The sequence below is a fragment of the Elephas maximus genome, chromosome X, assembly GCF_024166365.1.
Source record: "Elephas maximus indicus isolate mEleMax1 chromosome X, mEleMax1 primary haplotype, whole genome shotgun sequence".
Lineage (NCBI taxonomy): Eukaryota > Metazoa > Chordata > Mammalia > Proboscidea > Elephantidae > Elephas > Elephas maximus.
This window is the reverse complement of record NC_064846.1, coordinates 157,999,187-158,026,962: the sequence shown is the minus strand read 5'-3', so window position 1 is coordinate 158,026,962 and position 27,776 is coordinate 157,999,187. Positions and strand designations below refer to the sequence as shown.

The window sequence follows — 27,776 nt, the reverse complement described above, 5'->3', positions numbered from 1 at the left end:
TATCTTGCCTGTATTTTCTCCAGGAAATAAGAAATTTTATCAATAGAGATTTAAATTCTTCAGTGTAATTTCTGTTGCACTATATAGATTTTATTTGCATCATTTATCTGAAGCTACAGGTTTTAAGATGTTTTTCATCATAGACAAGAGAGTAACTTTGTGACTTTTAATTGTGGAACACATCATTCAGTTGAATTATATCATGACAATGAGAAAGTCAGCAACTCTTTGCCGTTAGTTAACAAGACATGCATGAAGATGGTGAGCATATGAGTTTTGAAGTACCCTAACAGTCTCATTTCGTGTCTTCATATTTGGTATCAGTAAATTTCATTTCTGAATTTCAGAAGAGTGGCATTTTAGGACAGAGGTTAGCAAACTTGTTTTGTAAAGATTCAGGTAGTAAATATTTAAGACTTTCTAGGCCACATGGAGCCCTGCTGGCACAGTGGTTCAGATCTCAGCTGCTAACCAAAAGGTCAGCAATTTGAATCCACCAGCTGCTCCTGGGAAACTGTATGGGGCAGTTCTACTCTGTCCTATAGGGTTGCTATTCCGAGTCGACAGCAACGGACTTGGTTTTTGGTTATTTAGGCCATATGGTTTCTGTTACAATTACTCATCTCTGCATTGCAGCATAAAAGCGGCCATGGACAATGTGTAAATGAATGGGCATGGCTGTGTTCCAATAAAACTGTATTTGCAAAATCAGGCAGCAGCCTCCATTTGGCCCACAGGTCATAGTTTGCTGGCCTCTGTTCTAGGGAAATGCTAGTCCAGAGTGGTCCACAGACCAGCAACATCATCATCACGTGGAAAATTGTTAGAAATTCAGATTCTTGGGACCAAGTTTACTGGTTTCCCAGACGATTCTGGTTCTCATGCATTGTTCTAGGGCACAGGGTAGAAGAACAATAATATATACTGTTAATATATAATTTTTTTATAGTTCTGTATTTTTTGTAGTATTTCTTCAAAAATTTGTTCTCTAAAGCTGTATGTCTTTTAAAGGTATTAAACTTGACCCAGAGATTAGGGATGTGGATAAGAGATTATTAGTTTCTTCCATTTTACTATGAGAGAAAGGAATTATCTCTGATTTAAAGGATACCTAAATCAAAAAACCCATTGCAGTTAAGCTGATTTTGACTCATAGTGTCACTATAGGACAGAGTAGAGCTGCCCAATTGGGTTTCCAAGGAGCGGCTGGGGTATTCTAACTCCTGACCTTTTGTTTAGCAGCCTGAGGTCTTAACCACTGGGCCACCAGGGCTCCAAAGGGTACCTAGCACACAGTATTTGTACAGTAATCTTTTATAGCCACTTAATAATGGGTATGTGGTCAGTAGCAATCTGTATACAAACAATAATAATAATACAATAATTATTAACACGTTTGATTATCTGCTATATGACAAGCTCTTTGATAACTGTATTGTCTTATTTAAGCTTTTTCATTTATAGATGAGACTCAAGACAATTGAAATACCATGCAGTTAAATGGGAGAATTAAATTTAATTTGTTTTTCAACTTTTTATACATGGGAAACTCATATTTACTGTCAGTTCTATGAGAAAGCAATCAATCTGATGTCAACTGCCAAAATAATTTTATTTTCAAGGATAATTATAACAGAAAAAAAATTTTTTTATTCTTTGTTTCTTCTCCAAACATCTGGAACTGGATGACCAGTTTAAGGTTTACTTTTGAATAATTGGCCAACATGTTGTTGTCTTTAAGCCAAGACTGTAATTCTAAATGGCAGGAATGATAATTTTTCTTGAAAATATTAAAAGACAGCCTTAGGGGATTGCTTTTCACCTAATTCATATATACCTAATGTTTTCTCATATCAAAAGGGGTAAACAAAGTGATCTTGGAAAAAAGAAAAGTTACCTTTCTCTTAGCTGTTAAGTATGGAGCAAGGTCAGAAATGGAGAGTTTTCCTATGTTTAGAATTCACAGGTTCCAGAGCATACCTTTGTCACTCTAACTTTCAGAAGTGACGTTGAGAGGAATGGTTGAAATAATGAGTGAGTTAAGATCTCCCATAGAGAAATGTGCCATGGCTAAGTACAGTTTGTGTCAGATGTGACTAACCTACCCCATTCTGCTATGTTAAGAACCTAACATCTAACAAACAAGTGACTCAGTTTCTTTTTGTTTCCAGAAAGTGTGAACATCTGCTATTGACAACTACTTCATAGAAAACATATCCCATTCTGATATTGCCCTCAGAGACTTGTTTACGCTCTCAGTAGAACCTTTTTAACAGCTGTACTATTTGACGCAACATTCTCTTTAGGAATCCTACATTAGAGCAATAATGGGTTGAAGCTGTGTTATTTACAGGACTGGGAAAATTAGGCAGAATAGAGAGAGATGCTTTTACAAGTTGAACTTTAAGCATTCAGTTTTGACCAAATGCAGAGTAGTTGAAATTACTCCAAATAATTGAATTACTCTAAATATACTTAAAACATAGAACTTTCTGCATCCACTACCCACTATATACTCTGTTTTGAAGAGGATGCTGTGACCTTCTTAAGACGTTTTGCTCTTATATTACCTATTTCTGTTTTTAAAAGTTCAGTAGCTTATAACATTTGTCGCAATTGCTTCTACCTCACTGTCATTTTCCCATCACACGTTCGATTCCATTTGTTACCTTTAAGATGCTTCAGAATACAAACCTCTATACATGGGTGTTCTTGATTCTTGCCTTGCCCACTCCATCCCAACATGTACCTGGCTTGATATCTTAATACATTAACTAGATCCTTCTGTTGTACCTTAAGGGATATCCAAAACCAAAAACCAAACCTAGTGCCGTCGAGTCGATTTTGACTCATAGCGACCCTATAGGACAGAGTAGAACTGCCCCATAGAGTTTCCAAGGAGCGCCTGGTGGATTCAAACTGCTGACCCTTTGGTTAGCAGCGATAGCACTTAACCACTACACCACCAGGGTTTCCAAAACCAAACCCGGTGCCATTGAGTTGATTCTGACTCATAGGACCCTATAGGACAGAGTAGAACTGCCCCATAGGGTTTCCAAGGAGTGCCTGGTGGATTTGAACTGCTGACCTTTTGGTTAGCAGCCATAGATAGCTCTTAACCACTACGCCACCAGGGCGCCTTAAGGGATATATTAAATGCAAATTTCTCTTAATAAAACATGTTCATGATATTCTGATTTAATCTATTTATAGGTATAGGACCAACCACTTTCAGAACAGTCATCCCAAAGCCTAGCTCCAATCTCGTCATTTTCAGCAATTTTCTTCTAATTTCCAAACTAATTACAAATTCTCCTCTTTAGAATTCAAAGGGCTCCACATCTGATCCTAACATAACTTCAATTTTATCTTCTAGTACATCAGTGTATTTTAATTGTACTTTAGCTCATATGGATTGCTTATTGTTACTAAAATAGCTGTTACAGTTTCATCTTTTTATGTTGTGAGGCTTCCTTGGAACATGCCACATGTATCTTTTTACCTCTGCCCATTAAATTATGCTCATTCTTTAAGGCCTCTAGGAAATGCCACCTCATCCATGAAACTTTTCCTATTTCCCACAACTGTTTGTGTCTTCTCCCTGTTTTGACTCTTTATATTTAATGTGACTATTTATATGGTTGGGTTTAAATATACTTTCTTGCTGTTTGTCTTCTATTTGTCCCGTCTTTTCTTTGTTCCTTGTTTACTCTTTTTTCCCGTCTTTTCTTTGTTCCTTGTTTACTCTTTTTTCCCTGTATACATTTGGATTAATTATTTTTTTATGATTATATATTATCTCTTTTGTTGGCTTATTAGCTATAACTCTTTGGTATGTGTTTTATGATTGTTTTGGGGCTTATAGTTTGCATCTTTAACTTATCGTTTTTTTTTAATGATATTACACCACTTCACATATAGTATAAGAACCTTATAACAGGATACTGCCATTTCTCATCTCCTGTCCTTTGTGCTATTTTCATCATTTATTTTATCTGTACGTATGTTATAAACCCCACAATACATTGTTACAATTTTGTCTTTAAACATTGGATTCTCTTTTAAAAATATTTAAATAATAAGAAAAATATTATTTTATATTTTATTCACATAGCTACCACTTCAGTGCTTTTCATTCCTTTGTGTAGATTCAGATTTCCATGTGGTATCATTTTCCTTCTACCTGAATTACTTCCTTTAACTTTTCTTCTGGGAATGAATTCTTTTAGCATCTGTATCTCTGGAAGTCTTTATTTTGCCTTTGTTTTTGAAAGATATTTTAGCTGATTAAAGAATTCTAGGTTGACAGTTTTTTTCTAATACTTTCAAAGATGTTCCTCCACTGTTTCCTTGCTTGCATTGTTTCTGTTGAAAAGTCTGGAAACGTTAGGTAGAATAGATAGAAGTACTGTTACAGACTGAACTTTAAGTGCGTTCAATCTTGACCAAACACAGAGTAGCTGAAATTACTCCAAATATACTCAGAACATAGAAGGACCTTCTGCACCCTCTACCCACTATATAACTCTGTTTTGAAGAGGATATCAGTTCTGCATCAGTTTTTCCTCATTATGGGTTATATTTTCTGGCTTCTTTGCATGCTCGGTAATATTTATTGTATTCTAGACCTTGTGATACTGCATATTTTTGTATGTATATAAGTGTTTTGTACTATATGAAGAAGAACAGGGCATCGGGATTGGAGGAAGACTTGTTAACAACCTGCGTTATGCAGATGACACAGCCTTGCTTGCTGAAAGTGAAGAGGACTTGAAGCACTTACTGATGAAGATCAAAGACCATAGCCTTCAGCATGGATTACACCTCAACATAAAGAAAACAAAAATCCTCACAACTGGACCAGTAAGCAACATCACGGTAAACGGGGAAAAGATTGAAGTTGTCAAGGATTTCATTTTACTTGGGTCCACAATCAACACCCATGGAAGCAACAGTCAAGAAATCAAATGATGTATTGCACTGGGCAAATCTGCTGCAAAAGATCTCTTTAAAGTGTTGAAAGGCAAAGATGTTACTTTGAGGACTGAAGTGCACCTGACCCAAGTCATTTTCAATTGCTTCATATGCATGCGAAAGCTGGACAATGAATAAGGAAGACTGAAGAAGAATTGATGCCTTTGAATTATGGCATTGGTGAAGAATATTGAATACACCATGGACTGCCAGAGAACCCACAAATCTGTCTTGGAAGAAGTACAGCCAGAATGCTCACTAGAAGCAAGGATGGCGTGACTTTGTCTCACATACTTTGGAGATGTTTCAGGAGGCATGAGTCCCTGGAGAATTACATCATGTTTGGTAAGGTAGAGGGTCAGCGAAAAAGAGGAAGACCCTCAACGAGACAGACTGACAAAGTGGCTGCAACAATGGGCTCAAACATAGCAATGATTGTGAGGATGGTGCAGGACCAGGCAGTTTTTTGTTCTGTTGTACATAGGGTCATTATTAGTCGGAATTGACTCAAAGGTACCTAACAACAACATAAATATTCTTGAGCTTTGTTCTGGGAAGTAGTTAAATTACTTGGAAACAGTTTGGTTCTTTGGGTTTTGTACTTTGCTAGGTGCAACCAGGGCAGCAAAACCCTTTTGGCTATTTATTTTCCTATGGCCTTGAGTATTTTACCTATACATATGTGCTGATCAGTACTCATTTGAATAATTGAGGGGGCCTCTGCAGATCTCTGAAGCTTTCTCTCTGTGTGGGTCTTTCCATTCTAGTATTGTGTCCTGCGAATTCTAGCCACCTTGGCCAACCTGGACTTCTAGTTCCGTTTCTTCAACTTAGGGAAACCGCGGGGCTCCATCTAGGCTTCTCCTCCCAGATCTGTGGCCTGGAAACTCTTTACAGGAAGTAAGCTGGGGTGTTGTAGAGCTAGGGGCCACTATCTTTTGTTGCCTGATGTCCAGTGTCTTAGAAACTGTTGTTTCATGTATTCTTCCGTTGTTTTAGCTGTTTTAGGTGGGAGGGTAAATCTGGTCCCTGTTACTCTATCTTGGGTAGTGGTAGAAGTCCCTTCAGGTAACTTGCATAGCATTTCACACCTCTTTTGTGAAAGTTATATTCTGTTGTGATTAATAATTATCTAACCCAGTAACTCAGTGCCGTCGAGTCAATTCTGACTCATAGTGACCCTATAGGACAGAGTAGAACTGCCCCATAGAGTTTCCAAGGAGCACCTGGCAGATTCGAACTGCCGACCCTTTGGTTAGCAGCCGTATCACTTAACCACAATGCCACCAGGGTTTCCAATAATTATAAATAATTATTTAATTATTATCTAAATATCTAAATTATTATCTAAATAATTAACTTTCATTAAATTATAAACCCCTTGAAGACAGAACCAATGTCTTATTCATTTTCATGCTATCTACATTACTATAGTAGGTCTCATTTATATTCCTCTAAGAAAAATTTGGAATTAAATGCATGAATTGCTATTCATTTTTGTTTTATCTCCTGAGTTGAAGATGCAGTTCTGTCTCTGCTATTCATGTGAAAAATTCCAGAGATACCCATCACTCTGCATCTCAATTTATGTGTTAAAATCAGAGTATTGATTCTCATAACCACTTTCCAAGGCTAAAATAAAAGTGAACAAAACTTCCTGAAACACTATGCAAATATATAAAGCTAACAAAACATATCTTTTAAAGTGAGTTTAATTATACACACTAGTGTACATTATAGGTATGATATAATAGCATTTTTAAACCATCTCTTAAATAAGCCATTATTTTTCTAGTGTTAGGTGATGTCATCTTTTTTAGGTACCAAGTTTACTAATATAGGTAAGCCTTTTTCAGGGTTCTGTCATCCGTTGCTACCTATAGTAGCAAATAGGAATTAGAATGATAGACAAAATAATGAAATAAAGTAGCTAAGTGTTTGTTTTTCAATAGTGAGATTTTAAGTGTTTTTCAATAGTGAGATTATGGGTGATTTTATTTAGACTCTAGTTTTCTGTATTTTCTAAATTTTCAAAAATTTGGATTATTGGGGAAAAAAGTACATTGAAGAAATACTACTTTAAGTTTGATAAAAGAACACAGCATAGACAAATACTATATTTTAAGGTAAATTATGTAGCTTCCAGTTAATGTCCTTTGAATGGTCTAATTCATTTATTATAAACACATTAATCACTTCATTGTTTTGGAATGATGTGAAGTATCTAAAGACAGAAATTAAACTTAAGCTTCCAGTAAAAGAGGCCAATTTGAATAAGCAGGGTGTAGATTAAAAAAAAAAAACTGGGGCATACATTTATTACCAAGCTTTCAAGAAATCTCCTCTGAACAGTTATGATGATAGTTATGCTTTGAAATATGCTGTGCTTCAAATTATTTTTCACTCAACTTTAATTATTTTTATTCCCTTTGCAGCAGGATGAGATGATCAATATCTAAAAATAAACCGTCACAAATGGCTTTTTTTCCCTGCCTGAACACAAAAGGAAGGGGTAGCACTATGAAGTCAGTGGAATGTGCTTCTCGATAGTGGCTACTTACACTTAAAATAATGCTAAAATTAGAGGAGAAAGATAATGTATATTTCTTTTAAAAAGTTCTGTTTCAGAGGAATTTATGTCCAGTTGTGATGAGTTTGGGTAGTTATAGTTGAAGTCTTTTAAAAGAGATTTTTTTTCCCTCAACACTTGCTTCCTGACATAAGATTGGTTATAAAAACACTTTTGGAAAAAAAGGGAAACAAGTTTTAAAATCTTAAATGGGCCAAATTCTCATGAAGAGCTGAAGCTTCATTTAGAGCACTGTCAGCAACTAAATCAGAAAAATGAGGCAGGTACCTACACACTTCTTGTCAGCATTGAAATAATTGTCATGATGCCTGCCCTAATGGGTATCATCTTAACCTAGAATTATGCTACTGCATCATTTTTATATTCTCTACTTCAAATACAAAAATGAAGAGGTAGGTTGTCATTAGTTAAGAAATGAACACAAAACTAGGTTCCAAGGTGAAGCTTTGGTGAAGTGTAAAATACTTGGCGCAAGGGATCCAGCGTGGGGGCAATGAGTCTTGGGAGACTTGAGACTCAGCCCTGTTGATTTTATGAGCATCTCTCCTTGGACGAGCCATGTAATTGCTTGTGCCATCTAGAAATAAATAATCCTATCTACCTTATTGTTAGAATCACGTTAGATGTATTTTAAAATGGTTCACCATGTGAAGTGGAAAACAAGAGTAAAGCAATATTTATAAAATGGGTGAGAAATAAAGAGACTGGCTAAAAAGTAGAATAACTTTGTTTCAAATAATAGATGTACGGTTTTTTTCTCTCTATTTTGTTAGTTTTCTTGAGCTGCACTTAAAGTGAAATCGCCACTTACAATGTAAATCACTGGATTACATGCTGAGAGAAAAATTTTCAACATATCGTGAAATATTTAAAATCAGAATGTAAAATGTTAAATACAGAGTAAAACTTCCTTTTAAAGGCCAAGTTCTGGTGATATGCTTTTACCTGAAATGGTCACCTCAGTTGTATTTATTTAAAACGTCTTTCTGTTTCCTTATGGACTTGCTCATTTGTCAGCCTTTTTAGATTCATTTTTCCATGCCCTTGGACTTCACTATCTGAATAGCGTTGGAAACATTTTACTTTCTCTTACCACTCCCGGCTGAACATTGGAAAAAGATAAGAAAAAAATCAATAGTATTCACCATAGATTGTTATAAAATAACTTGAGAAGTAAAGGAATTCAGAGCCCATCATTCTATAGACCTTTCTTAAAACATCAATCTATTTTAAAGTATGCATTTTATACCTACTTCATACGTAACACTTTCCTTCCCTACCCCCTAAAATTTGAAGAAGTAGCATTTACTAATAACAAATCTTAAGAGACTCTTTACCAGGAGCTGAAAGTTCATTTAAATGTTGAAAGACAGAGTTTTTATGGTCCTTGCTCTTATAATGTTAAAATGTATATCATTGATGTTGCGTGCCATCGGTATAAAGGTTTGTATGTACCACATTCTCTATGTCTTTATTTTCCATTTTTTTAATTATAAAAGTAATATAAATTGCTTTATATATAAAAGAAATTGTAAGTAATGAAAAGAAAAAACATTTCTTGTAATCCTGTTACCCAAAGAGAACCACCGTTACCATTTTGCCTGTTTTATTCCAGCCTGTTTTCATATGTTGTTGTTGTTATTAATTGCATCGAGTTGGCTCTGACTCATGGTGACCCCATGTACAACAGAACAAAATGTTACCTGGTCCTGTACCATCTTCATAATCGTTGGTATGCTTGAGTCCATTGTTGTGGCCTCTGTATATTTTGAGTGCCTTCCAACTGAAGGGGCTCATCCAGCACTGTATCAGACAATATTCTGTTGTGATTCTTAGGGTTTTCTTTGGCCAATTTTCAGAAGGTCAGCAGGCCTTTCTTCCTAGTCTTTTTAGTCTGGAAGCTCCACTGAAACCTGTACAGCATGGGTGACCCTGTTGGTATTTGAAATACCAGTGGCATAACTTCCAGCTTCATAGCAAAATGCAAGCCACCACAGTATGACAGACTGACAAGTGGGTAATGGTATTTTCATATACAAATAGTCCCTGACTTACAGTGTATTCCAGAAATGACGAACCACACTTCCGGCCATGTTTTTTTTGTGTGTGTGTGCATCTTCTCGTAAGTAATATATACTATATACAACATCACAGTACATAATTGGCTGATGTTATTCGCATATGTTCACTCACAGATGTTCAAAGATTGGCTTTATAAAAATACTGATAATAAAAGGCAATAATAATGAAAATTTTAAAAAAGATACTTGAATTAGATCAGAAATGACTTACAACAGAGTCTTTGAAACAGAAACCCGTCATAAGTCAGGGACTACCTGTACACATGTATTTTTAATATGGCCTTTTAAATTTCATATTGTGCCATATTTTTTTCTCATTTTATTGCGTCGTTCAAATTAGGTCTTTTTTTCCTGTAAAAAAAAATTTATAAAATAATTATACTCACTAAAAAAAAAATGGAGAAAACTGTAAAAAAGAATAGCTGCAGTCATCGCAACCTAATTACACAGAAAAAGTTGGTGCTACTGTTTTAGTCAGTTCTACAATAAACATCTTAGGCTATTATTCTGACTTTTCTGGCCATTCATTTGTTTTACTTTTGTTACATATTTACCTGCTGAATGTATTTCACGTATTTTTAAATATTTATTCAAGAAGATGAAAAAAATTCTTTGAATATCAATATTGCAGGTATTTATTTTTGATGTGCAACTGCCCCTAAGTTATGTATACCTGCTTTCTTTTGTGCTAACATTATTTTGTTCCCATATGGTATTTTAAATAAAATTCAATAAAAACAATTTATGAACTAATCTCTAAATAGGCATTTTAAAATTAAAATATAGATGAGCATATTGAGTATATATAGCTCTTTTTTATGTATCCCTGCTCAAATTAAATCTAATGACTTTACCTGTTTTATCTTAAAAAGTAGGTTGTTATTTACTCAAGGTAAATACCTGAGAGAAAATAAGAGCTTTTCTAGGATTTATTGAATTGGTAATTTGTGGTTTAAGTTCTTAGAGCATGTATTTACAAATTCCAAAAAAAAAAAGACTGTAGAATTTTGCAAAAATAAGCAGCCTAAAAGTAATTTTTAAAGTTTTGTGAAGGATATATGCAAGCAAATTTGGCCTGTAAATATATTGACCAAAAAAAAAAACACACTGCCCTGGATTTGATCCGACTGGTAGCGACCCTTTAGGACAGAGTAGAACTGCCCCGTGGGGTTTCCAAGGCTGTAATACTTCCGGAAGCAGACTGCCACATCTTTCTCCTGCTGAGCAGCTGGTAGGTTTGAACTGCCAACCTTGAGTTAGCAGCCGAGTGCTTTAACCACTGTGCAACCAGGGCTCCTTATTGACGATAGCTATTATATCTTAATTACATTTCATCTATATGAATAGCACCTCCTTTATCCTCTTGGTTGACATTTTATGTCATTTATTTTTTATGTTTTATGGCAAAATAATGTGGTGAACTTTGCCATCAAGTAGATCTGAATTCATCATCCTGTCTCTGCTTTTTGGTAGGGTGTATGAACTTGAACAAATTACTTCATATCTTTGATGCTCTGTCTTTTCTGTAAAAGTGGGTTGCTACCTTGTCAAATTATTGTAGGGCTGTTGTGAAGATTTGAAACCATCCTAGCCCATGATCTGGCATGGAATGGGAGCTTAATAAATGGCAATTAGGGCTATGTTACGCAGCAAAGGAACCTTTGGAAACTCTAAACTCAACTAGTTTCTTGCTCCACCAAAAGTTAGAGGAGTGATGCTGTGCTTACTTTTGATATTGAGTGGCCAGGAAAAAAGACTTTTTTCTAGAATTAGAGTAATTTTTTAAAAGGATTTTGGTTTAACTTGGTATATTCTTTGTTTTTGTTTTCTGTTTTTCCAAATTAATTACTGTGCTTCACATTCGGGAGGAAAAATTGAAACGTGTGATCAAATGTAAGAAATTAGTTCTGATGACCTGTGAGCTTGCCATCACTACCCACAAATTCAAATAACCTAGAATTAAAAATGCAAAACCAAAACGTGTACCAAGAGGTGAAAGGTCAGTGCGTTAACAGTCAGTCCTACAGAATGTGTGTTTTAAAACAGATATTAAGATTCAAGTAATAATTAAATATATGTAAAGGTTTAAAGAGGGGACATAAATTATGCAGGAGTGGACAGGGAATGTATCCTATGGTTCATGTGATTAAGTGTTAAAATATATGAAAAGCCCAGCCAGGATAGTCTCACAGCCATCTCAAGCACAACTTTAAATACTAGCTTTACTATATCCTCTGGGTTAGTGTTTAAGCCTTCCTGAATCAGACATTCTAGGTGACCTGAAAATTGCACTGGGACTCTTGGGATTGAAACTGGGGCGTTTTAGACCAAAAACCAGGACAAGCCTTATATGTAATTTGTGCACAATATGAATTATATTATTTAGCATGCCCACTGAAGGCAATGTGAAAGGTGAGTCTGTTTTTTTTTTTTTTTTTTTTACTAACTTTATATTTAAACAAACCATAAATTCAGTTCAGTATAATTTATACATACTCTTTTAAACTTTCTTCGGCTGTTTTAGTTAATCATGGAGAAGTAAAACCACTATCTTTTAACGCTTTTCTATATCATTCTAATATAGTTAAAAAGAAGTTAGATATAGGATTAATCAGAACTTGTTTTCTGAAGACAATGAAAATTTTACTTTTATAAAACAAAATATGTGGTGTTCACAAAGCTCGGTAATGGCTGGGAGATATGTTATATGTTTACACATCTATCTTTTCATAGGCCTAGAATACAGCATTACATATAAACACACACACACAGAATCCTCATTCATGTTAGTAAAAACATAACCTGCTTATTGGTAGCTGCATATTTTCTAAAGGCTCAGTATGAAAGTTTAAGTGAAAGTGATGAAATCATTGTGTGCTAAGATGTTAGCAAAGCACTATTTAAAACATTGAGACAGAACAATTTATCTTTGTTCTAGCTTTTCTGACACTTGCCTGGCTTGCGGGCAAAAACTTTAGAACTTATTGTATGTTACTTAAAAATGAATGCTGAAATAGATTATTTTCATAGGTCTATTCTTTTATACACCTAGACTATATTGTATGTTACCTGAGTCATCCTGACAAAACACCTTAAAAGATGTAGATACTATCACCACCAGTAATAACGGAAGAAGAAATAGAGGTGGTGTACTGTATTAATCAAGTTCTCTTAGGTAGCAAATAGCAGGATGGGTTTTTATTTCTGAGACATCTACTTTCTTCGCTCAGTTTCATTTTAAAGTTTAAGTAACATTTGAGATATACAAAAGAATACATATAACGTGTAAATATACATAAAATGAAATATAATAATAAATACTGTGAATCTACCATCCAATTTAATAACTAGGGCGTTACTACTAGAAAACCTTGAATGGATACTGATTCTTCGGAATATCAAAGTGTACCAAATTAAGCCAAGATTCAAGCTAGCACCATTAATTGGGCAATTTACTTATTTACTAGGAGATAAATAAATATCTTGTTATCATCATCAGTGATCTAAATATATTTATTTAGTGCCTGTGTATAAATGGCACTTTTCCAAATATTGTACACTGTTACTGGAAAAAAAGAAGGTTCCATTTTGTCCAGGAAAATGTTATCGTGTTATCTAAATAGATAAAAGAGGCAAAAATACATGGGCTAAGGAATTTTTCTCAGTAATACTAGGAATTTGTTCCAAATATACCATAAAATTCATTTATTTTCTGACAGCCAAGTGGATAGTCTTGAGTTGAACTATTAATGTTCAATTTTTACTTGTGATTGGGTATTAACTTTGCTTGAACTCTTTAGTCAAGTTTGTCACAAGGGAAAAATTGCCTCCCATCACTTAGACCCTATAGATTTCTTTTCTTCCTTTGTCATACATTAGATGGTCATGACAATAAGTAACTTGGACATCTGGAAGCTGGAGAGTCTTCATTACAAAAATATTTATATTCATTGCATGAATATAAAGTCCTTGACACCTTTTATGTAATATGAATCTTTATGTGGAAAAAGGCCCAATTATTTCTGTTGAAAATATCTGCTGAGATCATACGGATTAAAATTTGAAAACAAACTCATGTTTAAAATGTTTTTAAGACTGTGAATCTCAGTCTATTTTTGTGCAAAGTGGGAGTGTGAAGAAAGTAAATGCACTGGACTAGTTTGTGTGGCAATTAGAAATTTTGTTTTCAAAAATATAGCTTTAAAAGTTTTATTTTTATGTCTAGTCTGTAAAACCAGTATAAAATATTTATTATAGAATTTGAAAATAGAGAATAAATGGAACAAAATATTCATAGCTGATAAATTCAGATTATATTTATAGAATATGCAGAGCACCCTGAGAAGTTAAAGAGACAATACAGTTGACTGTAGGATTTCTTCTTTGAAAATATTGACCATCTAATGGGAGAGACTAACAAATGGATAACTGATGGAAACATAAAGGAAATCAAGTTGATATATGGTAGGCCGTTCAAAACCATGTAGGTCTTGACTCAAGACATGTAGAATAAATGCTTAGTTTATAATGGGAATTAACTCACTGCCTCTTCAGATTGTCAAAACAAAGTTATTAAAGTTGCAGGAATCACAGTCTTACTCTGAGTTTTCTAGTTACTGGTACTATAGGGTTTCCGAGGAGCGCCTGGTGGATTCAAACTGCTGAGCTTTTGGTCAGCAGCCGAACTCGTAACCACTACACCACCAGGGTTTCCCTAGTGGTTCTTAAACCCCACCCCTCCAGTACTGTCACCATATACTATTGTAGATAGCAATATCTATTTCTGTGTTTTATTTTGGAAATAATAATTTGGGAATAAAAAGTTAAACACAGAAAGAAATGGATAATGGTATAACAAGCATATATGTACTAGCACTTGAAATTAACACATATTAAGGTTTTGTAAAGTGGTTTCAGAATTTTTTTTTAGAGTTTGCTCAGACCCCTTCCTCAGTGGCAGTCATTAGTATTAGCTTGTATCCTTCTAGTCAGTGTTTAGGTAGTACACGTATGTGTATTCAAAAGCCGTACATTCTACTTATAAATTTCAGTCAACAGTAAAACCGCACGGGATTTGAACAGGAGGGTGTACAATTATGATAACCCAGACACTTGATTAAATGATTAAAAATGGCTCAGAAATCTGATGCCGTGCTCAGATCAGTTACCTGCATAAAACTCCTTAATGGCTCCCCATGAGCCATCAGACAGGGGTGTAAGGAAGGTAACAGCACCCAGGAGCAATCTCTAAATTGTGCCCCCAATTCTAGTGCCCAGGGGCAAGTCTTCAGGGGCAACCTCTCAACCCGCTCCTCTCCTCCCCCCCAATTTCAAGATGAGTAGAAGTTGATAGCTGCTGAGAAAAGGAGAAGCCAAGCATGTGACTTCTAAGAGCGCCTAAATCCTGAGCTGCGGGCCAGCTGATAGACAGGCTCCTGCGGTGCCCAGGCTGTGGCTGGCCACAGCGGTGGCACGCGGAGCCTCAGCGCAGGTCAGTCATCCTGGCAGACACCGAGAGCTGTGGCAGCTGAGAGCAGTGCCGAAACGTGACTGAAGCAGGCATGGGCTTTCTGGAGCAGCTCAAATCTTGCATAGTTTGGTCTTGGACATGTCCGTGGACCCTGTGGTGTCACCCCCTCTGACAGTGTCACCCGGAGCGGTCGGCACCCCTCACACCCCTTCGTGACCCCACTGGTACCCCTTTGGACTTGGGCTGTGCCCTCCTCAGGCTCCCCCGCTGCCCACCATGCCTCTGGCCTCAGGATAAAACTCACACTCTTTAACTGATTTTCAAGGCATGGCTTGATGAAATTCCCTCAACTTCTACCTCTTCAGTTTCATCTCTCAGTATTCATCTGTCTTTCACATCCCTCAAGCACCTTTTGCCCTCTAGGCCTCAGCCATACTGCCTTTTTTATTTTTGGTCTCTGAGGCCATTCCACATATTTTTTCTTTTGCCCAAAGCACTTCTACCACCTTCAACTCCTATCATTCTCCTAATCTCAGTTTATACATCACTTTTTTTCCTCCAGAAAGTCTCCTCTAATCCTTCCATGATATGGCACCAGGGCCAAATGAGAACGTTTTGGAAGCCTCAAATACTAAAAAGTTGTATATGTATGTCTGCCACTCTATCCCCATGTTGTTTAAAATCAACGTAAGTGTAAAGAAATCTAAAATTTGGGTTTCCCCACAGTGACTGATTTGATTATTTTATGTTTTGAAATACCAAGTATCAAGTTCCTTTAAATAAAGTCAATTTGCTTATTTGCTTTGTCAGTACTCTGACCCTGCACGGCAGTCTGATGTTAATCTATCACAGTGTTTTTCAAATAATATTTCCTGTTTATTTTTTGTACATGTCACTAGACTGTAAATAATTTGGTGATATGACTATGTCTTATTCACTATTGTATCCCCTGAACTAGGACAGTGCCTGGAACATGGATGTTGATCAATAAATATTTGTTAAGTGAAAAAAAAATCAATGCTATTCTAGTTTTCTCACGGTATACAGTTAGTCAAATGGCATTTTGGTAGCACATTAAATGACAATGCAGATGCCTGTTTATTCAGCATGGGCAGTCGTCTTTGCACTCTTGGCAGTCGGTCAGCTGTCAGTCTGTGATGAATCTAAATTTAGGTTGGATCTTCCAAATTAAAGGTCAAGTTTCAAACAAGATATAGTTTATCTTCCATTCAGAGCAAACGTTTTGCTCCTTGGTACTGCTTTCTCTTTGCCCACAAAGCTATATGATGGGTAGTTTGAGCTCTTTTTCGTGGCTCTTTTCCATATATTATCCTATAGGAAGAATTGGTTTCATTGTATTATGCTGCTACTGAACATGTCATAATAGACTGGAATCTGCCCCTTCACTGAATGAAAAATAAAGCATCTGGCTAGTAACTGGGAGCCTAATCCCTTCATTTTTTCTTCCTAGCTCTCCCCTTCACTATTAATTGTTGGCAATTTTTGTTAAATAGCTTCCTCCCATTTTGTAACTGTTAGATCACAGTCTGTTTCTCTAGATCTGCACTGCTGTCTAAACATGGTAACCACTAGCCACATGTGGCTATTGAAATTTAAATTTAATGTAACTTGAATTAAGTTAAAAAATTCAGTTTCTCAGTTTCATTAGCCACACTTCAAGTGCTCAGGTAGCCACATGTATATTTAATGGCTATCAAATTGGGCAGCACAGATAGAACAGTTCTATTATGGCAGAAAACTTTATTGGATAATGCTGCTCTAGACCCTTGCTGTATGCATGCGTGAGAGGACAGAACTGGATGAAGGAGTTTTGTCATGTGTTAGAACTCAGTGTGGGATGTTGTAAGGCAGAAAACTATAAAGGTAATCAGACTGAGAATAAGTGGTAATTGGGTGAAGATTGTTCCAGCTTGTTACTAAAATCGGAATCCCCCCTCTCTCCCGTGGAAAAGTTGTTAGAAACTTTTTTTTTTAGGTAAAAGTCCTAAGATTGGCTCAAAACTAGTGAGATAAATAGAGCTTTTGCTTTCTTTTTACAAAATAAAAAAATTGCTTTTGCTCTCTCTAAATTATGGTTCATATTATATCGTAGTGTCTTTTTCCTCTGAGAAATAAGTAGGTCATCTAAACCTCTTCACAGTCTTCTTCATCTTTCTTAATTCTGTAGCCAGATTTGTACCTCCTTTCCCCTGGTTGCTACAGCTGCTAACCAAAAGGTCAGCAGATCGAATCCACCAGATATTCCTTGGAAACTCTATGGGGCAGTTCTACTCTTTCCTATAGGGTCGCTATGAGTTGGAATCGACTTGACAGCAGTGGGTTTGGTTTTTTGGTTTCTCCTGGTTGATGAATTTACCACATTTATTATACTCTTCTGAGAAGATGGGCAGTGGTTGATGTATTTTTGATTTACTTGTTTCCCTTCAATATGACTCTCAGTCATTATCCCTGTTTTATATTTGCCATGTCAACCCTTTTATTTATACATTCTCTTCAGTGTATGTATAGAACCAGTCTTCATTTTCTCCTAATACAGTCTTCCAACGGTAATGACAATAATCATGTTATATAGTGCATTGCTTACACATTCTTTTAATTTATAATCTTTATATTGAGTGATGTAAACATGTTTATCTGTTTTTTTTTTGTAAATTAGTATATCTTGAAAAACCCTAAGCTACCTCTGTCTTCTTTCCCTCCCCTCTTTTCTTTTCCATTGCTTCGATCCTGCTTCCCACAAAATTACTTTAATAGTTCCTTTCCTATCTTGAAATATTTCTTCCAATAGTAGTTTGTATTAATTGCTGTTACTTCCACATCTAAATTCCCTACCCTTGTCCTTTTCAACAAGAGTTGCATCTTAATTATCTTAAAACTGATTTTCAAAGGTCCTTACTATCATTTTGCTCTGTCTCTCACTTAAATTACATATTGTTTATCACTTCTCCTTTTATAAAATTTTCTCCTTCCTTGTCTTCTGTAGTACTGCTTTCTCCATTTACTCCTGGCCACACAACTGACTCTTCTCTATCTGGCTCCTAAATAGAAGCATTGTCTGATCTTCTGTCCTCAGCTGTCTTCTCACCATACATGTACTATTTTGATGAAATTTTTTCCCTGCTAATATATGTAAATATCTTCCATATCTGGCTCTATGTTATTTCCAATTCATTTCTTTCAACTGTTGGCTGGACTTCTTTATGTATGTCCTGTCAGTCACTTCCAATTTCACATGGCCAGAATATAATTATTTTAATCTCCCCAAATTCTCTCTTTTTGCCATCTCTACTGTGTCATTCATCTGTTTGCTCAGGCTTGAAACCCTGAAGTGATGTTTAACTCTTTCCTCCCCATTATTCTCTGTATCTAACCAATCTGTCACCAAAATTCTCTCATTCCTGGCTGCATGTATGTCATCCATCTACCCTCATCTCCCCTTTCACCATCAAAACCTCAATTAAAGCCCTGATTATTTAACATATTTTCTTTTGAAAGAATACTCCAAATGATTTCCCTGCCTCCAGTTTTTCTTGCTTTCAAATCCACAACCTCTTCTCCATCACATGTTTCATAAAACATAAAATAGATCCCAAACTTCCCATATTCAAACATCTGTTAATACTCCCCTTATATCAGAGTAAAGTTCACACTTCTCCTTCCTCCTTAGAGATAAGACGTCTGCTTGGTATGTCTAGGAAGATACACAACTTCTCAGAGATTCCCGTATGAGACATGGCACCAGAGTTACTCTTGTATTTTAAAGGACCGTGAGGAAAGGAACAAGATAAGGCTATGGGGCAACTAGGAGTATATAGCAAGGTGTATATACATTTTTGTATGAAAGACTGACTTCATTTATAAACTTTCACTTAAAGTACAATAAAAATTAAAAAAAAACAAGGCTATGAGGGTTGTTAGTTGGACCAGAGGGTGTCAACCGCTGCCTCCCCCCCACACACTCACAATTCACGTTATTGTATAACACCATGGCACTGGGTAAGCTACCCTGACTTCAACCTCTCCCCAAAGAAAAGTGAAGAGAAGTTGTCAATTGACTGAGTTAAGTTTTTGTCACCCTAATAGAATGGAGCGTCAAAATAGAAATTAGATTGTTATAAAAAGTAAAAATTTAATCCCCTTTGAAACAGAAAAAAAAAGGTTCTCCAGCCTAGTATTGGTAACTCTCCACAATATGACCCTGTCTTATTTACCCTGCTCTGTGGGAGGCTGTTTCCGTGCATTTAGTTTTCTAAAAAGGAAAGTGTCTAAAATTAAAGAAACACTCTTCATTTTATGAATATTATCTTACCAAGAATTTTTTCTGTTTAAATGTGCAACACATGGTTTGTGGAAGCATTCATTATATGGAAAAGACTAAAGAAGAAATGCAAATTTTATTTTGCACGTACAATAAAAGACAGCCTGAGCTACTGAAGAGAATTCCTGGGAGTCTATAGTGTCATAGTTCTAAAACCAGTTTCAAAAATCTAAATTTAACCCTAGCCTAAAAATATCTAGAACGTGATAAGCGTACCTTTCCATAGCAGAAATAGGTTCCTAAAATGTAGACTTCTCCATATGCAGTGCCATTTTCCTTTTAAAACTTAGAGTATGATCTTTTGGGAAAAGATTTGGCCCCAAGTATTAATAAAGCCCACACTTGAGAAGCAAATATTTTAAAATCACATTTCGATAGAAATAACACAACCTACTAATAAAATGACTTCCCCAAAGTATCTAGGGCTGTTTAAATACTTCGTATGATAAAACGAACTCCATAAAATTATAGCTTAAAAAATTAAAACACAGTCATTTAGCTTCTATTATTCTTCCTAATACAAAGTAGCAAGTTAATACGCACTCTTCGTTGTGTTGTTTTGCTGTTTTGTTTTAAATATACTGTGTCCTAGTCCTTTGTGAAAGCCTCTGGCTTTCAGTAATGAACAGGTTGATCTGGGCTGAAAGAAGGTAGAGATGCAAACAAACAGAAGCAGTTATTCAAAGTAAGCTACTAAATAACGAAAGAAATTTACTGGTAAAAAAAAATCAGTAAATTGGAGGAATGTGTAACTGAAACATAGTTCTGAGGATGTGAGAGAGGACTGTTCAGAGTGAGCCAGCATGTACTGCTTCTAAATCAGTTTACTGATTTATGAATTCTATGTGAGATCATTTTTTGTTTGGTTTGGTTTAGTTTAGTGTTTCTCTATCAGATGATTTCCTATAAAATAGATGAAGTACTGCTCAGAGTACCACATTCATAATTTGAATTTGAATACATATTTCTGTGAATTGACATTTTGGAATTTATATTTTAATCCACTCCCCAAGTGATTTGTGTGTGTGTGTGTGTGTGGTGAAAATATACATAACAAAACATACGCCATCTCCACAATTTCTAAACGTGCACTTTCAATGACATTGATTACATTCTTCAAGTTGTGAAAACATTCTTGCTATCCTTTTTGAAATCTTTCCACCACCATTACTATATTTTTACGCAAATAATGCATGCCTCCTATATTTGTTTACCAACCACTCCTTCCTCGAGGTATTTTCAGTGCCGGAATGCCAATTTTTTTTACATGTTGCTTTTAAAAATTAGCATAATGTGCTTAGGAGAATACCTCATGGTGGGAGGGAGCGGTTTGCAAACAAACGTAGAAGGCACGCATTATTTGCATATACTCAGTAACATAACTCAATGCCTCCTAAGCAAAACTCCCCCTTCCCCCCTCCATCCTACCCCTGGTAACAACACAATAGCCACTGATAATCTTTGGTTTCTTTATATTTGCTTATTTCGTATAAATGAGATCATACAGTATTTGTCCTTTTGCACTGACTTATCCTCAGCATAATATTTTCAAGATTCATCCATATAGTGGCATGCATCAGAACTTAATTCCTCTTTATGGCTGAGTAGTATTCCATTGTATGGCTATACCATGTTTTGTTTATCCATTCATCTCTTGATGGACATTTCAATTGTTTCCACCTTTTGGCTATTGTGAAAAGTGCTGCAGTGAACATTGGTGTATACAGGTTTCTGTTTGCCTTCCTGCCCTCAGCTCTTCTGGATATATAACTAAGATTGAAATTGCTGGGTCATATGGTAGTTCTGTGTTCTCCCGAAGTGATTCTTATATATGCAGACTAAAATTTGAAAATTACTGTAGTAGCTTAACTGTGTTTGATTTTAGTTACATTGCTTTTGCAGTGATGCCTTTATTTTCTCTGGCTAAAGACCTTTTTTTTTTAAAGACCTACTTTTTCCAAGACCCAATTAAAAGCCAGGTTTCTATGAAACCTTTACACTGATTTTTTTTTTTTAGGCAGTTAGTTGCTCTCTCCGCTCCTCCAACCCCATAATCGTGCCTTTATTATAGTAATTATGGATGTCCCAAAAGTCTTAGTGCATACTTAAGCTTTAATAACTTCAGATGTATAAATACCACAAAACTTATAATAAATATGATTAGAAAAATTATTTAAATTTCTTTTACAATCATTTGATTTTGTTTGATTTAAATAATGTTTTAAATTTTAATATTCATAGGTGACCGTTTTCCAGATGAGTGGGAAAACTTGGCTACCTCAGTCACCTGATGTATTTCCCTTAGATTTTTAAAAAATTTTGTTAATAACATTTTGTTGTTGTTATTGAGAATATGTACTGCAAACCATACACCAATTCAGCAGTTTTTACAGGTACAATTCAGTGACATTGATTACATTCTTCAAGTGCAACCATTCTCACTCACCTTTTCTGAGTTGTTCCTCCCACATTAACATTAACTCACTGCCTCCTAAGGTTCCTATCTGATCTTCTGAGTTGCTCTTGTCAATTTGATCTCATATAGATTGTTCTTACAAGAGCATAATGCTCAAGGCAGACAATTTTTGCTAGTTAAGCTAAAATATTGTTCAGTTTTAAGATGACTTCAAGGGATTTTTTTTTCTTTTTTTATTATACTTTAGATGAAGGTTTACAGAACAAACTAATTTCTCATTAAACAGTATACATATTGTTTTATGACATTGGTTGACAATCCCACGACATGTCAACACTCTCCCTTCTAGACCTTGGGTTTCCTATTACCAGCTTTCCTATCCCCTCCTGCCTTCTAGTCCTTGCCCCTGGGCTGATGTGCCCCTTTAGTCTCATTTTGTTTTATGGTTCTGTCTAATCTTTGGCTGAAGGGTGAACCTCAGGAGTGACTTCATTACTGAGCTAAAAGGGTGTCCAAGGGCCATACTTCTGAGGTTTCTCCAGTCTCTGTGAGGCCAGTAAGCCTGGTCTTTTTTTGTGAGTTAAAATTTTGTTCTACATTTTTCTCCAGCTCTGTCTGGGACCCTCTATTGTGATCACTGTTAGAGCAGTCGGTGGTGGTAGCCGGGCACCATCTAGCTGTACTGGACTCAGTCTGGTGGGAGCTGTGGTAGATGTGGTCCCTTAGTCCTTTGCGCTAATCTTTTCCTTGTATGTTTAGTTTTCTTCATTCTTCCTTGCTCCCAAAGGGATGAGACCAGTGGAGTATCTTAGATGGCCACTCACAGGCCTTGAAGACCCCAGACGCTATTCACGAAAGTAAAATGTAGAACATTTTCTTTATAAAATATGTTGTGCCAGTTGAGCTAGATGTTCTCAGGGGATATTTTTAGCATAAGGTTTAAAGATTATCTCAGGGCAATAGTATCAGGGTTCATCCACCTTCCATGGCTCTAGAAAGTCTACAGTCCATGAGAATTTGAAATTCCGTTCCACATTTCTCCCCTTTTGATCAGGATTCTTCTATGGAATCTTTGATCAAAATGTTCAGTAATGGTACCCGGGCACCATCCAGTTCTTCTGGTCTCATGGCAAAGGAGGCAGTTGTTCATGGAGACAATTAGCCACACATTCTATATCCTCCTCCTACTCCTGACTCTCCTTCCTCTGTTGATTCAGGTGTGAATAAGATCAATTGTTGTGCCTCGAATGGCTGTGCTTGCAAGCTTTTAAGACCCCAGGCACTACACAACGAACTAGGAGGTAGAACAGAAGCACCATACATGTTATTAGGCCAATTAACTGGGATGTCCCATAAAACCATGACCCTAAACCTCCAAACCAAGGAACCAAATCCCACGAGATGTTTTGTTGTATGTAAGCCGCCTCAGCAGCTACTCTTTGCTTTGCTTTTGTCATCATTGTAAATATGTCTATCACACAACTTTTGTTAATTCAACTTTTTACAGGTGTACAACTTACTGACAGCAGTTGCAACAATCGGCTGTATAACCTTACCCTTAATAAATGCAGTTTCTCCCTTAGTTTTTTTTCTTATGGGGTCACGTCAAAATTGTTGCAGAGGTATTGATACCTCATTCTTTGAATAATCTTAAGACTAGGCTTACAAGTGTAATCCTTTCAATCACTGAGCAACAGCTGATAAAAGTTTTTACTAAGTTTGTGCTAGAGTAATGTATATTAATAGTTTAAAATTTTAGATAATTAACCATTTGCATGTTACTTTGTATAGTTTTATAGTGTTTATACTTCAAACTGCCGACCTTTTGGTTAGCAGCCGAGCTCTTAAGCACTGCGCCATCAGGGAGTGATAAAATGCCAGTATCGTATAATTGCTCATTTGCTTTATTCTATAAAATACACACAACAGTGTCAGCAAAACAATAACAGGATAATCACACTATTATCAACAAACAGCAAGATTACCAAAAACAGTTTAAGATGCTTTTTAACACTTCTTTTTTGTTATATCACGTTAGGAATGTGCAAGTAAATTATTGTATTTTAGAGAGACTTGAATTGTTACTATCAGTGTTATTATACCATTAACAAAATTTTTTTTAGCATGGTATAAATTCACATTTTTTTTTTCATTGAAGAGAATTCCTTTGAAGTGTGAACGTTTTATCATATCCTCTGATTCTCAGAAGGTAGGCAAATAATAAAACTTGGCATCCACTGTAGCTGAAGCAGGCTACAGAGACAGCATGTGGAAACTGGGCACCTTCCCAACATTTCCCAAATCATCTCTTCCCAATGTAATTGTGCTTGAAGTTAATTTCTGTAAAATTGGACTCTTCCAAATTCTGATGTAAGTACAAATGCACTTTACAAATATAAATGTTTTATCTACACCTTGGCTCTTCTATACACAATAACTCATACTTTATTAAGAGTTGGCATTGTGTAAGTATACAGACATATTTGTAGCAGACAGCTCCTTTGGCACAGGCACCCCTCCTAAAAAATCAAGGATCAGTCCTTAAGTATTTCTATTACTTTGTGAAAGGAATCTGATCTAATTTTAACTTTTAAAATTTTGCCTCTGATACAGATATATATTTATATCAGGGATACATTTTTAGAAGTTGAAAGTATTGCAGTGAAATGGCATTATCAAAAACTGTGTTAACTCTTATTCAGCATTGTACCGGAGGTCCTAACCAGAGCAATAAGGCTAGATGAAGAAATAAAGGGCATCCAGATTGGTAAAGAAGAAGTAAAAGTATATCTATTTGCAGATGACATGATCTTATACACAGAAAACCCTCAAGAATCCTCAAGAAAATACTGAAACCAATAGAAGAGTTCAGCAGAGCATCAGGATACAAGATAAACATACAAAAATCAGTTGGATTCCTCTACACCAACAAAAAGAATATCGAGGAGGAAATCACCAAATCAATACCATTTGCGATAGCTCCCAAGAAAATAAAATACCTAGGAATAAATCTTACCAGAGATGTAAAAGACCTATACAAAGAAAACTACAAGACACTACTGCAAGAAACCAAAAGAGACCTACATAAGTGGAAAAACATACCCTGCTCATGGATAGGAAAACTTAAAATTGTAAAAATGTCTATTCTGCCCAAAGTGATCTATACATACAATGCAATTCTCATCCAAATTCCAACGACATTTTTTAATGAGATGGAGAAACAAATCACCAACCTCATATGGAAGGGAAAGAGGCCCCAGATAAGTAAAAATTACTGAAAAAGAAGAACAAAATGAGAGTCCTCACTCTACCTGATTTTAGCACCTGTTATACCACCACAGAGGTCACAACAGCCTGGTACTGGTACAACAACAGATACATAGACCAATGAGACAGAATTGAGAATCCAGACATAAATCCATCCACATATGAGCAGCTGATATTTGACAAAGGCCCAAAGTCAGTTAAATGGGGAAAAGACAGTCTCTTTAACAAATGGTGCTGGCATAACTGGATATCCAGCTACAAAAAAATGAAACAAGACCCATACTTCACACCACTCACAAAAACGAACTCAAAATGGATCAAAGACTTAATATAAAATCTAAAACAATAAAGATCCTGTAAGAAAAGATAGGGACAATGCTAGGAGCCCTAATACATGGCATAAACAGTATACAAAACATTACTAACAATGCACAAACACCAGAAGAGAAACTAGAGAACTGGGAGCTCCTAAAAATCCGACACCTATGCTCATCCAAAGACTTCACCAAAAGAGTAAAAAGATTACCTGCAGGCTAGGAAAAAGTTTTTAGCTGTGACATTTCTGATCAGCATCTGGTCTCTAAAATCTACATGATACTGTAAAAAAACTCAACTACAAAAACACAAATAACCCAATTAAAAAATGGGCAAAGGATACGAACAGGCACTTCACTAAACAAGGCATTCAGGTAGTTAACAGATACATGAGGAAATGCTCACGATCATTAGCCATTAGAGAAGTGCAAATGGAAACTACAATGAGATTCCATCTCACTCCATCAAGGCTGGCATTAATCCCAAAAAATATATATGTTGGAGAGTTCGTGGAGACACTGGAACACTTCTACACTGCTGGTGGGAATGTAAAATGGTACAATCACTTTAGAAATCGATTTGGCACTTCCTTAAAAAGCTAGAAATAGAACTACCATACGATCTAGCAATCCCACTTCTTGGAATATATCCTAGAGAAATAAGAGCCTTTACACAAACAGATATATGCACACCCATGTTCATTGCAGCACTGTTTACAATAGCAAAAAGATGGAAGCAGCCATGCTGCCCATCAGTGGACAAATGGATAAATGAATGGCATATTCACACAACGGAATATTATGCATCGATAAAGAACAATGATGAATCCGTGAAACATTTCATAATGTGGAGGAATCTGGAAGGCATTATGCTGAGTGAAATTAGTTGCAAAAGGACATATATGAGACCACTATTATAAGAACTCAAGAAATAGTTTAAACAGAGAAGAAAATATTCTTTGATGGTTATGAAAGTGGGGAGGGAGGGTGGGAGAGGGTTATTTACTGATCAGATAGTAGATAAGACCTACTTTAGGTGAAGGGAAGGACAACACTCAATACAGAGGAAGTCAACACAACTGGACTAAACCAAAGGCAAAGAAGTTTCCTGAATAAATCCAATGCTTCAAAGGCCAGCATAGCAGGGGCAGGGGTTTGGGGACCATGGTTTCAGGGGACATCTAAGTCAATTGGCATAATAAAATTGATTAAGAAAATATTCTGCATCCCACTTTGGAGAGTGGTGTTTGGGGTCTTAAATGCTAGCAAGCAGCTGTTTAAGATGGATCAATTGGTCTCAACCCACCTGGAGCAAAGGAAAATGAAGAACACCAAAGACACAAGGTAATTATGAGCCCAAGAGACAGAAAAGGCCACATGAACCAAAGACTACATCAGGCTGAGACCAGAAGAGCTAGATGGTGCCCGGCGACAACCAATGACTGCCCTGACAGGGAACACAACAGAGAACCCCTGAGGGAGCAGGAGAGCAGTGGGATGCAGACCTCAAATTCTCATAAAAAGACCAGACTTAATAGTCTGACTGAGGCTAGAAGGACCGCAGAGGTCATGGCCATGGTCTGTTAGCCCGAGACAGGAACCATACCCAAAGTCAACTCCTTGGCAGGAATTGGACTGGACTATGGGATAGAAAATGATACTGGTGAAGAGTGAGTTTCTTGGCTCAAGTAGACACATGAGACTGTGTGGGCAGCTCCTGTCTGGAGGGAAGATGAGAAGGCAGAAGGGGACAGAAGCTGGCTGAATGGACACAAAAAGAGAGTGGAGGGAAGGAGTGTGTTGTCTTATTAGGGGGAGGGCAATTAGGAGTATATAGCAAGGTGTATATAAATTTTGTATGAGAGACTGGCTTGATTTGTAAACTTTCACTTAAAGCACAATAAAAATTACAAAAAAAAAACTGAACAAGGTTCATTTTTATTCAAATTAAATTCAGGGGAAAAATTAAATGAACTCTTATTCCTTAAAGTATGGAATACTATGACATATGGTTACCAAAACCAGACCCACTGCCGTTGACTTTATTCTGACTCACAGCAACCCCATAGGACAAAGTAGCACTGCCCCATGGGGTTTCCAAGCTGTAAATCTTTACAGAAGCAGACTGCCGCATCTTTCTCCCATGGTGGGTTTGAACCACTGATCTTTTGTTTAGCAGCCAAGTGCTTTAACAACTGCACCACTAAGGCTCCTTGACATGAGTATTTTTTCAAAATTAGATAGCCAAGTAAGAATAATTGGCTGTTAACTTTTTATTTTAAAATATCAGTAATTAGTTTTTAAAAATTTTAATCCTATACCAAA

The 27,776-nt window shown here is 36.2% G+C and overlaps 1 protein-coding gene across 7 annotated transcripts in view; it reads left to right on the top strand.

Moving 5' to 3' along the window:
- CNKSR2 (connector enhancer of kinase suppressor of Ras 2) overlaps window positions 1-27,776 on the top strand; it is a 276,951-nt gene that overhangs the window by 76,396 nt on the left and 172,779 nt on the right. The window lies entirely within an intron of this gene.